Source organism: Aptenodytes patagonicus, chromosome 6 (assembly GCF_965638725.1).
Source record: "Aptenodytes patagonicus chromosome 6, bAptPat1.pri.cur, whole genome shotgun sequence".
Taxonomy (NCBI): Eukaryota; Metazoa; Chordata; class Aves; order Sphenisciformes; family Spheniscidae; genus Aptenodytes; species Aptenodytes patagonicus.
Window position 1 is genome coordinate 1,982,027 of NC_134954.1, and position 12,483 is coordinate 1,994,509.

Here is a 12,483-nt window from a genome sequence, read left to right on the forward strand (position 1 = left end):
CTAGCTTCCTTCAAGGGCAAAAGGGAAGCATCTAGGGCGTATTTGGCCATAACTGGTAAGCACCACACTTACTTTGTTCAACAGATGTTTAAAACACACTTGCAGACTATAAAGCTGATTATTCACTAGTACTTTGTGACCAGACCATTTCTCAGCAGAGTTCTAAAGGGCAGTTTTATAAATAGAAGATTCTTACCAAGAAATTGCACTGTTGAGTTTAAGAGGCATATAATAGAGCATGCCAAAAAAGTCAAAAGACATTCAACTAACACTACAAGACTCCTGGAACGCACCAGCACAGGTGTCTAGAATAATTTAGGAAACGTCTGCTGTAATCTTTGTTTTGTGCTATAGCTTAACGCAATAGCTACACCAAAGCTTTGAAAGGTCAAAAAATGAAATGAAGACTTACCAGCTTAATGCTGTTTTGAGAAGAAGGAATGTTTAAATGAAGTTGGAACAGGCCTAATTTTTCCTATAAGCCCATGTAACGAAAGGGTCCACTCACATACATCGTTGGAGTGGCTCTGAAGTCATCTGTCCTTTACCGCAGTGATGAAGATGGCAAGCCCAAAGATGAACGTGGTCGCTGTTCACATCATTGGCTATTAGTCCAGCTGTAGCTCAGGCTCGGTATACCCACAGTATGCTTAGTAAGAGCAGAGTGAATACTTGCTATTACTATAGTGGTCAGATCACACGTATAAGCAGCTGTGCCCTTGTCAGCATCAAAGCATACCCAAAACACTTCACAGAAACCAAGCAAGGGAAGTCAACTCGCCTCCTTTCCAAAGAGAAAGTGAGAAAGGACCCAGCTGCAGGCATAGGCCATACTTAACTGGTATCGCAGACACAGTTAGATCTGTGTACGTTTTAACAGAGCCTGCCTCACAGAAAAGGGACCTAAGATGGAAATTCTCTTAAGAATTCACTTGAGAAGATCAAGAGTAACTTCACTGAAAGGACATAATTCGCATGACTTACAAGACAAGTATAAAAGAAATGAGAACCATGCCCAGTAAAATGTTTGAAATCACGGCCTTGAACACAAGTAATATTTATCTCAGGAAGCAAACCCACTATATATAATTGGAACACTTGCTGAGTTATATTGCCCCTATTCCAAGTAAAATCAACTGTCCTTTACGCTTATTATTGCTTACGTAACTCTGTCTTATGGCTGCTTAACACATGGTCAATGAACAGGCTTTGAGATGGAGACCCTAGGGAAGTTGCTAGAAGCTTTACCAGAGATTTTAACAGGGGTCAGCCTTTTCACCATCAGAATCTGCAGGTTTGCCTAGGTTGACAAACTTACAACATTTTTGATTAGGCAAAACCACTTGATGGTGAGCTTGTTAAATCCCAATATGGTTGCTCCCATTTAGAATTAAAGTAGCTTACACATTTAAAATTAATACAAACCAAAGGGTCAGAGCTTTAATTTAGACTAATTAAGAGTGAATTTCAAGCAATTCAGTTAAATCATCCAAAACACCTGGATGGATGCATCCCGTTCCGAACTGACCCTCCCAGAAACAAGCTCTGAACTACTGGAGAGATCTCTCTCTCACCTACTTCAGCATCTGGAAGGGGCATTCAGAACTGCACGTAAAGTGTGTCTGTGGAGATTAAGAAATTGTCTTGGTCTAAAATCAGGGATTATGTATCTCTAATGCTGAAGAAGTCCCAAAGGCAAATGGATGTAGCACTGTTATTTTAAAAGTTGATAATTCATGAATGTTCAAAGTCTGAATCAAATATTTTATTCCAATGGAAAGCTGAAATACTTTGCTTTACCCTGGTTTAATGTGTGAGTTTAATTTATTTTATCAGCAATCGGAAAACTCATACAATAAACTAAGCCTACATGATAAACCTGACCTTATAAACTAACGCAAAAGACACGAGCACAAGGAAAAGCAAAATGGTAATCGAAATAAAGAGAGTTTTATGGCCTGATGCCACCTAACCTGCCACTTTGATTAGTCAGTCCAAATTCTTCTAAGACCAGTTAACATTTAGAAAACATCAGTCCCAGGCTTGCACTGGAAAATAAGTTAGTCTTAGTTTAGGAAATTCACTACCTATCCTTATGAAATTACAGCAGCAAGAAAGTAGAATTTGCAGCCTCATGTGCTAAAAAGAGCTAGAAACCAGCAGTGCAATACAGTACTGTTCGGGGTTTTTTTTTAATATATTGTGCAACTACAAAATTGCTCACATGAGAATGCTGCAAAATAACAGAACAGCAACAGAATTCCTGCCTACTTCTCTACTGCTTTTTTTCTTTTCAGTAAATAATCGTTGCGTCATAATGAATATGGGCTGTAAAACACCCTTGTTAAGCGCACAGTAAGTCCTGCTCTCCTCTTCAGGTTTGATCCTGCTGCCACGATGAAGATTGACGAAACTCGCTTTTCATTTGACAAGCTCAGAATCAAAACACAAGCGTGACCCAAACATTGAGCTTCTCTACAAATTCTTCTGTGACAGCATTTAACTTCTAAAGCCCTCCAGAATTAAAGAAGGATTAAATGCCGCTAATGTCAAATGCGGATGTAAGCATAAGTCTGAATAAGTCTTCAGTGACACCAGCCTCTTTGTCCTAACGGTGCAAAGGCATCTAAACTATTATAAGGCATCATTTAAGGAAGACCCCCTAATTTTGATTTATTAAGAGATGCTTACTGAAATACATGATTTTCACATTTACTTCCACAGAACAGTAAGTTGTACGTAGGTTTTAATACACTCATGTTAAAATAAACATTACAATCTCTCCACAAACGAATCATATTCTGACACACCTGGTGTCATTGCAATGGGCACATGGACCCTCACCCACAGGGAAGGAGAAAGGCAAAAATCCAAAGGGTTTATTTCTTTGCACCACAAAACCCTCTCCAGAGAGGGGAGAGGGTTCAACGGTTCAAGAATCATCTGGGCTCTAAGGGCAAGATCAGGCAACTCCACGTGGAGGCCTCTGCTTGTTCCAGATCCTCCGAGATCTCACAGGTATCGGATTTGTGACAAAAGGAAAATGAAAACCAGGATTATTGATTAAGATGTATCTGCAACACACTGGAGACAAATGTTTGCTTTTATCCTGTGTATTCTCTTTAAAGGCCTTTGTGTTCTGTGTCTTGAAAAACAACATAAAAGTACAAGTTTAAGATATTTAACTTCCTTGTCCAGCACTCAAAAAAAGCTAAGGAGATGACAGATGAAAGAAAATTATGATTCGAATTGTACCTCTCTTCAGTACGCTAAAGGAAGCGCCGGGCTGCGCTGCGTGGCAACAGCAGCACGTACAACGCTATGTGAAAAACGGGGTGGCAAAAATACCATTTTGCCACAAGCGTGAATGAACATTAAAACACCATCCCAGAGAGACGCTATCGCTGACGGCCATTGGGACGGAGGTCACCTGTGATACTATGAGGTGATGCTACACAACCTCCTCATTAGCGTTATTTAAATAATTCACTTCAGCGCTCACTACTTCCTCGGGCAATCCTGTGCTTACTGAAGGATGCTTCCACATTGCTCCAGCTGTGGCCTTACCGTTTCCAGACTTGATTACCATCAGGACATAAAACCAGTGACCCTCCTCGGCCGCTTTGGATACTGTAGACATGGTTATTAAGTATGTGAAACATAACAAACGCCAGCAATAAAAGCAAAACAGGAAGGAAATAAATCAGATAATGTTGATAAAGTGCAGCTTAAAAAAAGGTAGTTAAACAGGCAGTATCAAATGTCCTCGTCCCAGATTTTGAAAGCACCTAGCACACAACTGTCCTGACTTCGGAACAGAAAAATGTCTAATTTTTTCCCCCTAGTGACAGAAAGGGAACAACTGCAATCCCAGCCTGAGGAACGAGTAACGCCGGGGCATTACCTGTGGCAAGTCGGGCAACTGCTTTAGGCGCCGGCAGCAAAGCGGCCAGCGATACTCGGGGCACGACCTGACAGGACCAACCCTGTGACGGGGGCACGTCCTGCCGCGGACCGCCCCGCTACCCTTCCGCATCCAGAGCCCGCCGAGCGGCGCCCGCCGCGGGGGCAGAGCTGAGGCGGACGGCGCTGGCCGGCCGCGCCTCCCGCCGGGGAAGCTCCGTGTGCAGGGAGCGCCGCCGCCCGCCCCCCGCCGGGGGAAGCCCGCGCCCCCCGGCCGCTGACACGGGGCGCGGCGCGGCTCCCGCCCCTTCCCTCGAGGCGCTGCGAGGGGAGGCGGCAGAGGAAGCGGCAAATCGCCGGGGAAGTAAGAGCCGGCTGGGGCCGCCCATGAGGGGCGGCGGCGCCTGAGGGGGCCGGGGGCGACGGCGGCCGCCCCTTCCCCTTCGGCGAGGCGCCGCCGGGCGGGCGGGGCGGGCTGCCCCCTCCTCACCCCCGGGACGGCGCCGGTCTGCCCCGGCGGCCGCCGCCAAGCCGCCTGAAGCGAGGGAGACGCGGAGCCCCGGCAGCCCCCGCCCCGCCGCCGCCTCCTGGGCCGCGGCCGCCCGGGCAGGGAACGCCCCCCGGCCGCGGGAAGGGGCCCCCGACGGTCACCGCGGCTTCGTGCCCCTTCCAGTCGGGGAGGAGTTACTCACCCGCCGCGGGCAGCGCCCTCCGCCGCCGCCTGACAGCGGGGGCCCGCCGGGCACGGCCGGGGCCCGCCGGGCCGGGCTCCCCTCACCTCGGCGGGCTCACGGCCGCGGCGGAGCGCGCTCCCCCGGGTCCTAGCGCCTCCCGCGGGGCGAAGGGGTCCCGCCCGGGGGCTCGGCCCCGGCCCGGGCGGTGCCCGCCGGAGAAGAGGCGCCTTCTGGTGGCGGCGGTTCCCCCCGCCCGGCCGCCGGTGCTTTGCGTTACCGGGCGTGAGGGGCCGCCCGCGGCCGCGCAGCGACCAGCGCCGGACGGAGCTGGCCCGGGCGGGCTGCGCGGGGACGCGGTCCCTCAGAAACGCGCCGTACCGAATTCATTGAAGTGCCCTCGGCGGCCAGGGCGGGAAGCGGGGGTGAGAGCCCGAGGGTGGAGCGATGTTAACGCTGCTGCCCACCGCCTCTTCCTCGGAGCTGTCACGGCTCAGCAGACGGAGACGGGCACCGTTTCATCCCAAATAAGCATTTTCCTCACGGATCAGGCACAAGTTTTTCAGCTTCTCTGAATTTCACCTCCTTGCTAAAGTTTCCCTTCTTATGAAACGGGGAATAGTGTAAGGTGACACTTAAAACTTTTACAAACTTTTTTTTAAAGTTTGTAAAGTTTTTAATTATGGACCATAGAGAGTTTTGCTGAACACTTTGTCGTAGGTGAGCATGAGAAGCCATTCTTGTAGGCGGCAGCAGAAGGGGCACAGGTATTGGAATAGGTATCTAGGAGTACGGAATGGCTCGGCACCTTGTAGGAACTTTTTAAGCTTCTAAATCTGAGTTACGAACAGCTGTCCGCCTCATAACTTACCCTCTCAGGTGTAAGGAAAAAATCAAGTAATACACAAATCGAAGAGCTACCCAAATACCACTAAGGAAATGTGATGCACGCTGAAGGGAAGCAGATGCGGGTCACGGACTTTTTCTATACGCCTATTATTAACCTGCATAAGTTATTCCTGATTTTTGAATAAACACTCGGAGCTTGCATCCTAAACTGTTACAAAAATGTTCTGTTTTCAAAAGTGCAAGGAGTCCGTGCATAGGCGTGTCCGTGCATAGGCGTCCGTGCATCCATGCCAGCGTCCAACAGACACCTAGTGAGAGCTGTGTGCTGTTCAGCAGCATGAATACGAGGTGTGGGGCTATGCCAGCCACCCAGCTCCCCGCTGGGGCACCGGGGGGGAAGGGAGGACCTTCAGAGGGTGGTTCACCCCACCTTGCGCAGACATGGTGGGTCGCTGCTTTGCCTGCGTGGGAAAGCTGGACAACCGCCCTACATTAGATAGGTATCTTTTCGGTAGTTAATGCTCGGTGAAATTAATCCGTTGTTTACATGCTGCAGCATGGAGATACGCAGTTAAAATATCAAAACCGCTTCACCCCAACTCTGTAGTGACATTTGATGCTTGAAGTTTGGGGTTTGATTTCAGTTCTCCTGGATAATGAATTGTGCGAGGACATAAGTGGGTTGTGCGCATTCCGAATTAGGCACAATAAAACTACTGCATATTACCATGGGAGTTACATCTTTTACACATAAACTACTTTGTTGATTTACAATTGTTGAGATTTTTAGTGTTTGTGTATCCCACCGCAATAAAGCCTGGTCAATTTGGTATTACACATCCAACGATACTGTCCTGGAAAGTAGCAATGAGTTACATCCAATCAGTTTTATTAGAACATCATAAAAATCGCCCAAAATAGCTTTTATACATATTAATAATGTTGTGCTTTTGACTTTGAAAATGTTGTGATGCTTCATAGCGGGACTACAGTGAGGGGAAGGGGGGATTTGATGTTTGGAAAGTGTGAATATATCTGGTGTTTCAAATGGTAATAAATTATTCTAATTCTGATGAATCATGACATACCAGAACCTAAGAATTTCACTGATCAAAGGCTGAATATTCCTGTCCTGAACCTCACCCATCTGAAGGGGAAACTCCGTATTTGGAATAAAAAAACAAAATAAAATATCTCATCTATTTTTAGTAACACGCAATGATGGCTTGAAACTTTCACTAGTTTGAAATGCTAACGGTACTGTACTAGAAGTGGCCCAGAGGGCAGCGAGTAGTGTAAGTGGCAAAGTATTCACAAAAAAGGCAAATAATATTGATCTTTGCCTTTTTCTTTTTTCTTTTTTAAGATCTGCTCAGCATTTAAAAGAATCAAATATTCTGATTCCTGATGAATTTTGCATAGTCCAAGTTAGGAAGCAGGATACATTTCTTAGCAAGCCGCTTTATAGGGGAGTTAAGACAGAAAATTTGCTCATAATTTCATTTTAAGAAATGTCATGGGGATGCCATAAATTTAGAAGCCAAGCACTGCATATCCAATTCAGATTAGTACACAACACATGTACGATTACAGAATTTAAAAGTTTACAGTTCTGTATTAAAGTCAATCAACTTTAAGATGTATTTTGGTTGCCACTCATTACGTGATAATGTATTTTAAACAGAACTCAACTTTGTTAGTGGAGCCTTGTCTAGCCTAGAGATTCATTTACAGAGCTGACGCATAGCTAATAGCTATTACAGTTTCCTTTCACTGGCAGCTGTGTAGAAGTATCCTCTCAAAAATTACAGTTTCATGATGTTAAGAAATCCACACCAAATAACCCTTCCTCCAAGCTGATTTACGAACCGTGTAGGTGCACAGCGGCAGAAACCAGCAGAGCTCCTGCGACGCCTCGTCCCACAACCTGGCGCCGGGGACTCTCGCGCTGCGGCAAGTGTAACGGTACCAACGGGTGAGTGACACGCAGAGAACGCACCTGAAAGCACCACGTATAGGTCGGTGTGTATGTGCGTGCTCACGCCCGTCGTGTGCACGTAGCGCGAGGCCCGTGGCGCTGTCGATGGGCACAGACGCAGAGTGCTGTACGTGGCTTGCGCGGCCAGAAGGGGAGACCCACGATGCCACACAGGGCACCCGCAGGCAGTGCTGTGCTGACCGGCTGGGTTCAGTAAACATCGGAGGAAAACGAGGGGCAGAGCCTGCCTGGCCCAGCCGGTTCCAACCTCTGCATTCAGTAGCAGCCGCTGAGCGGGGGCTGAGTCGGAGGGATTTTTCAAAACTCTTGTCAAGGGCGCGCGCTATGCACCCTAGCGGGCCGCGCACCGTGAAACAGCTCAACGCCTCAGAAGAAACGCTGTTTAAACGGCTGTCCAAGGAGATGAAAAGCCTCCATATGCCACAACCGAGAGTCAGAAGAATCAAGAGCATCTTGCTGGTTAAAGGAAAATATCCGGGTGATCTTGGAAAGGACAATAGAGAACAGAAATGAAACCACTAGTAACAAACCCCTCCACTGCTACCAAGGATGCGTGCCAGTTTATTTTCATATTTGCTCTCACTTTCACAGTTCCTCAATGCGTTTATCAGAGCAAATTAACATTCTTTGTTCTTCAGCATGGATTTGCAGATTAGTGATACACAGAGGAGGCTCATCTGCAGGAAAGCCTTGCTGCTGATGGGGCTTTTTGCCTGTTATTTAAGAATAATTATGACAACGTTCATTGACAAAAATCAAATAAAAGTTTATAAAAAGCAACCATGTATACCCGCATTAGGAAACGGAAGCCTTCAAATATTGTATGTATGCATAATTTTGCCTGTTATTCAAAGAATAACTAGGCATACTAGCATAAGAGTAGTCATCAAAAATAATATAGTTAGCACGTCAAAAAAGTTATAAAGGCTCTGTGTGATTAATAGCATAATTGATATGCTTTGTAAGAAAATTTATTTTGGAGAATAAAAAGAGATGTGTATATTTTCTACACGGGCAAAATGCATTTGGCCCTTCATTAACCTGAGCTGAGCAGGAGACAAGCCAGATTGGGGGCTGGGGAGGAAGAGTAACAAAATCTTGCAAAACCAATTTGTTGCACTGAAAATGAATAGAAATAATAGCCTTGCAATCACAATAATAATTTCTTTCAAAAAGAGAGTAATAACCTGTTTAATTTCCCAGTTCTAGAAAATGCTCATGTCACTGTAGTTTCTGCACATAATAAAAAAAAAAAAACCAAACAATTGCAAGTTTAGCACAATATTCCAATGCCACATTAAAGGTACGATACTGTTTCTTGAACCTGAGCGAAATTTTGTTAGTAACAAACTTTAATCTTTAAAGTACTGATAAGCCTTCTCACAAATCATACCACTGTTTGTTACTGATTTTGCATAATAGATCTATGACTTCTCCATTACTCCCTCAGTAAATAGAAAAGGAGACCAGATCATCCCCGGTAGCACATGCTTTTTGTCCAAGTCATTAAAAGCTGTAGAGAGCCTTCTGAAGTCAACTCCGATGGTGTTACTGATCCATTTGTCTTGATTTATATTTACATGATCATCACTAAAAACCAAGCTTATGCATATGACTAACGTAAGAGGTAAAAACCTGAAATCTCTTTCCAATCAAAGTAACATTATTGCGGATATTTTAATGTATGATTCTTAGAAAAGCTAAATATTTGTTTTCCAACACCAGAAACTACTTCCTGCAACATTTCTTTAAAGCGTTTTAACAAAATCAGAGATGTGGCAAAAAAGTAGGAAAAAAACCTCCTATAAAGTGTTGGTTTTTTACAAATCTCTGACAGCTTCAGGTTTTGCACATTTTAACCAAGGAAGGAAATAATTCACATTCCTCCAGTTTTCATCTGTGCTTTCCAGCATGGCCATATGTATTCACAGTCAGTAAATCCCCCTGGAAAGAAGCTACGCGCAGCTTTACCACAATAACCTTGTCTTATGCATATGACTTATAAACACACATTAACACATTTCTGCTGCTGCCATCCATTTTATTACTACCATTAAGAGCAGAGCAGGTAGAGCTGCCTTCTGTTAAGGTTTTCAAATACTTCTATTGTAACGCACTATTTTTTCACTTGAGTATAACTTGCTAAATTTCTAAGAGAGGGGGCCAGAGTTGTAAATCCTTAGGCGACTTAGGAACCTAGATAAAAATCGAACCCCCAGTGAATTTAAAGGAATAGCTTTTTAATTTTCAACTGCATAGCTCCAACCTCTTTCTCTGTGTCATATCGAAACTTGAAGAGGTAAGTTCTGTTCGGTGCCAAGTTTCCTGTTTGGTGCCAAACAAATTTTAATTTACTGCCAAATCATATACACTATCTTGTCACGAGCAGTTAGCTTTTTCACAAAATGTGTATCGAGCTGAAATGAGAAAATAGTCAATGAGCATTTGAGTGAACGAATAGAGTTTTATCACTATGCTTTTTTTGGTTTAGCAACTACCCCGTGATTACACAAATCTCACCTTGCAGTTCTTGACTTGCACACAATCAGTGTGTATTTCCACACAACATCCAAGAAAAGGCAGCCTTTCGCATAGTTTGCCAGAACCAATAAATGGTTAGTGTTAGTTGCATAGTGGGGAGAATTCATGCTTTGTCGTTTGAATGGATTAATCTTCCAGCTATCCCAGATGTCCTTAAAAATCTAGGATTGTATAATATAATCCAGTGTATTCAATACTTTCTAAAAAATGTTGACCTCAGCAGAGGGGTTCAAGTCAGATTTTAAAAAGACAGTTCATCCACCAGTTTATATTCTTCCTATTATTTGTCTTTATTTTGTGCTAATTTCCTATTCATGCTCTCTTTGAATACAAATACAAAAACCTTAATGTCAAAACCATGAATACAAATCAGACCATGAAATGTCAGGACCAATAAGAGTTCCTAGTGTGCCTGTACGCTAGTGGAGATAATTTTGGTGCTGCTGAACATGCAAATATTTTAAAGGAATTTGGAGATGAAGGGGAGACAGCTTGCAGTGGTAAATTGCCTATTAAAAGTTCAGCCTCTCTCCGGCACCGCTGCATTTTACCAATGGGTAAGGGTGATCGTGCCCTCTCAAGTCAGCCACGGTGCGGCTCTGCCAATTTAGATTGCCATGAGATAGGTACACCCTGAGCTGTCAGTGAGCAATCATTAAAAACGTTGTGAAATAATCTAATGACATGTTTAATGAATATGCAAATGTCAGCCAGGAAGATAACTCATCTTCATTTACTGGTTTAAGCAAAAGAATAAATTACTGAAAATAGAGGCAGGAGTCAGCCGCCTGTAAATTCACTTCGAAAGGAGAGAGCAGGAGGTGAAAGCGTTCCGTTCGCTACCTCATTATAGGACACAATGCCCAGGGCACCTTACCTGCAGCCAAGTCCATTCCTTTATCTGTAAGATAAGACAACCTCTATGTCCTGGCTGCGTACGGAGAACGGTTCAGCTCCGTCTGTGTTCTTCCACAGAGAACCTTTTGTGGGTTCAGAGATCTCCCAGGCGTGAAGCTGCAAGACGTGTAGGCTGGGGAGTGGGGAGGCTGAGGGCTCGACAAAGGCATACCTTACACCGATCCCACGGGACAATTTTGAGCTTGGCTGCGTTTGTACCAGAAGAGGTTTCTAAGGAGAGTTTGAATGTCCTTCAACCACACCCCAGAGAAGGGGGACCCACCAGTGACTACCAGTAAACCCATGCTGGATTTAATCACGCTAGTCACGCACAAACTACAAACCTGTGCAGACCCATGAACGCCATCCACGGACGCCAGTACAGCCTGGACAGCTGTTGGCTGACTTAATTAAACCCTTCATTGGCTTTTTTGCTGTTTGGATTTCCCCTTTTTCTGTCTGAGGCCTGAGATGACTTTGGGGCTGTTGATGGGGGCAGGACCAACGAGTTCATCTGCTCCAACCCTCTGAGAAATTAAGAGAATGCAAGATATGTAATTTGCTCCTTCTGATGTTACATTCAGCCAAAATTACCTTTTTTTTTTTTTTTTTAGTGAGGAAACACTGAAGGCAGAGTTAGACTCCACCTGCATGGAGTAACACGACAGGCAGAGGGCTCGCGTTGAGATGTTTCACTAGGAAATTTGAAACAGATCCTGTCATGGAGAGTGATTTAATTATCTTGATATCATTATGTAACACAATCATAAATGAAGCCAAATCTGAAAATAGCAAAGTAATATTGTTCAGGTACGGAACAATCAGGTATAAACTGAAGATGAGTTTCCAAACAGCTTGTAAACTAGATTATCTGAATGGAAAGTAAAGCCTGTGTGGTAACCATCACTGGATTAGAATAAAATGGCCTAAACCCTGAGAATCTGGGATATATGATTTCACCTGTTAATTGCTTTTCCCACAAGGCGGCTCGTGTCTAGTTGGAGTAAACTGGACATTAATATTGATGGATAAGAATTAGGTGACTATGTAACACTTTGCAATTTTTCAATTCACATCAGAAACAACTGAGCCCTCTAATTCAACAGGTGTATTTTCTTCTGTCTCTCCTTTCTTGACCTATACTTCTTTTTCCCAAATCCCAGTGCTTGCCATATAAATAATCAAGAGCAAATATGACAACATGCATTTTAGAGCAGTCTGAATCGGTAATAGCTGCAATTGGCATTAGATAGTCTTCAACTGCTGAGGAAAAGATGGATCATTGCCATGAATAAACAGCAACCAAACTCCAACACAACATCCCAGTGTTAATGTAATACGCAGAAATTTAGCTTGTCACACTCATATTTGTTATACTCTCCATTTCCATATACCAGAGCAGTAAGCCCAGCTTTCGAAGCAGAAGCAAGCCCAGCTGAAATGTATTAGCTGTCTTCTGTACCACTGAGAAAAGCAGAACTGCTAAGCAAAGTTGGAACACGTAACTTTGGACCAACTTTGTGTCGTGAAATAATACTGGCAATCAGAATTTACGAATAAGCTATTGAAATAATGTTCCTTCAAATGATGAAAGTATATTGTTTGTATGGGATGGAAGTTACG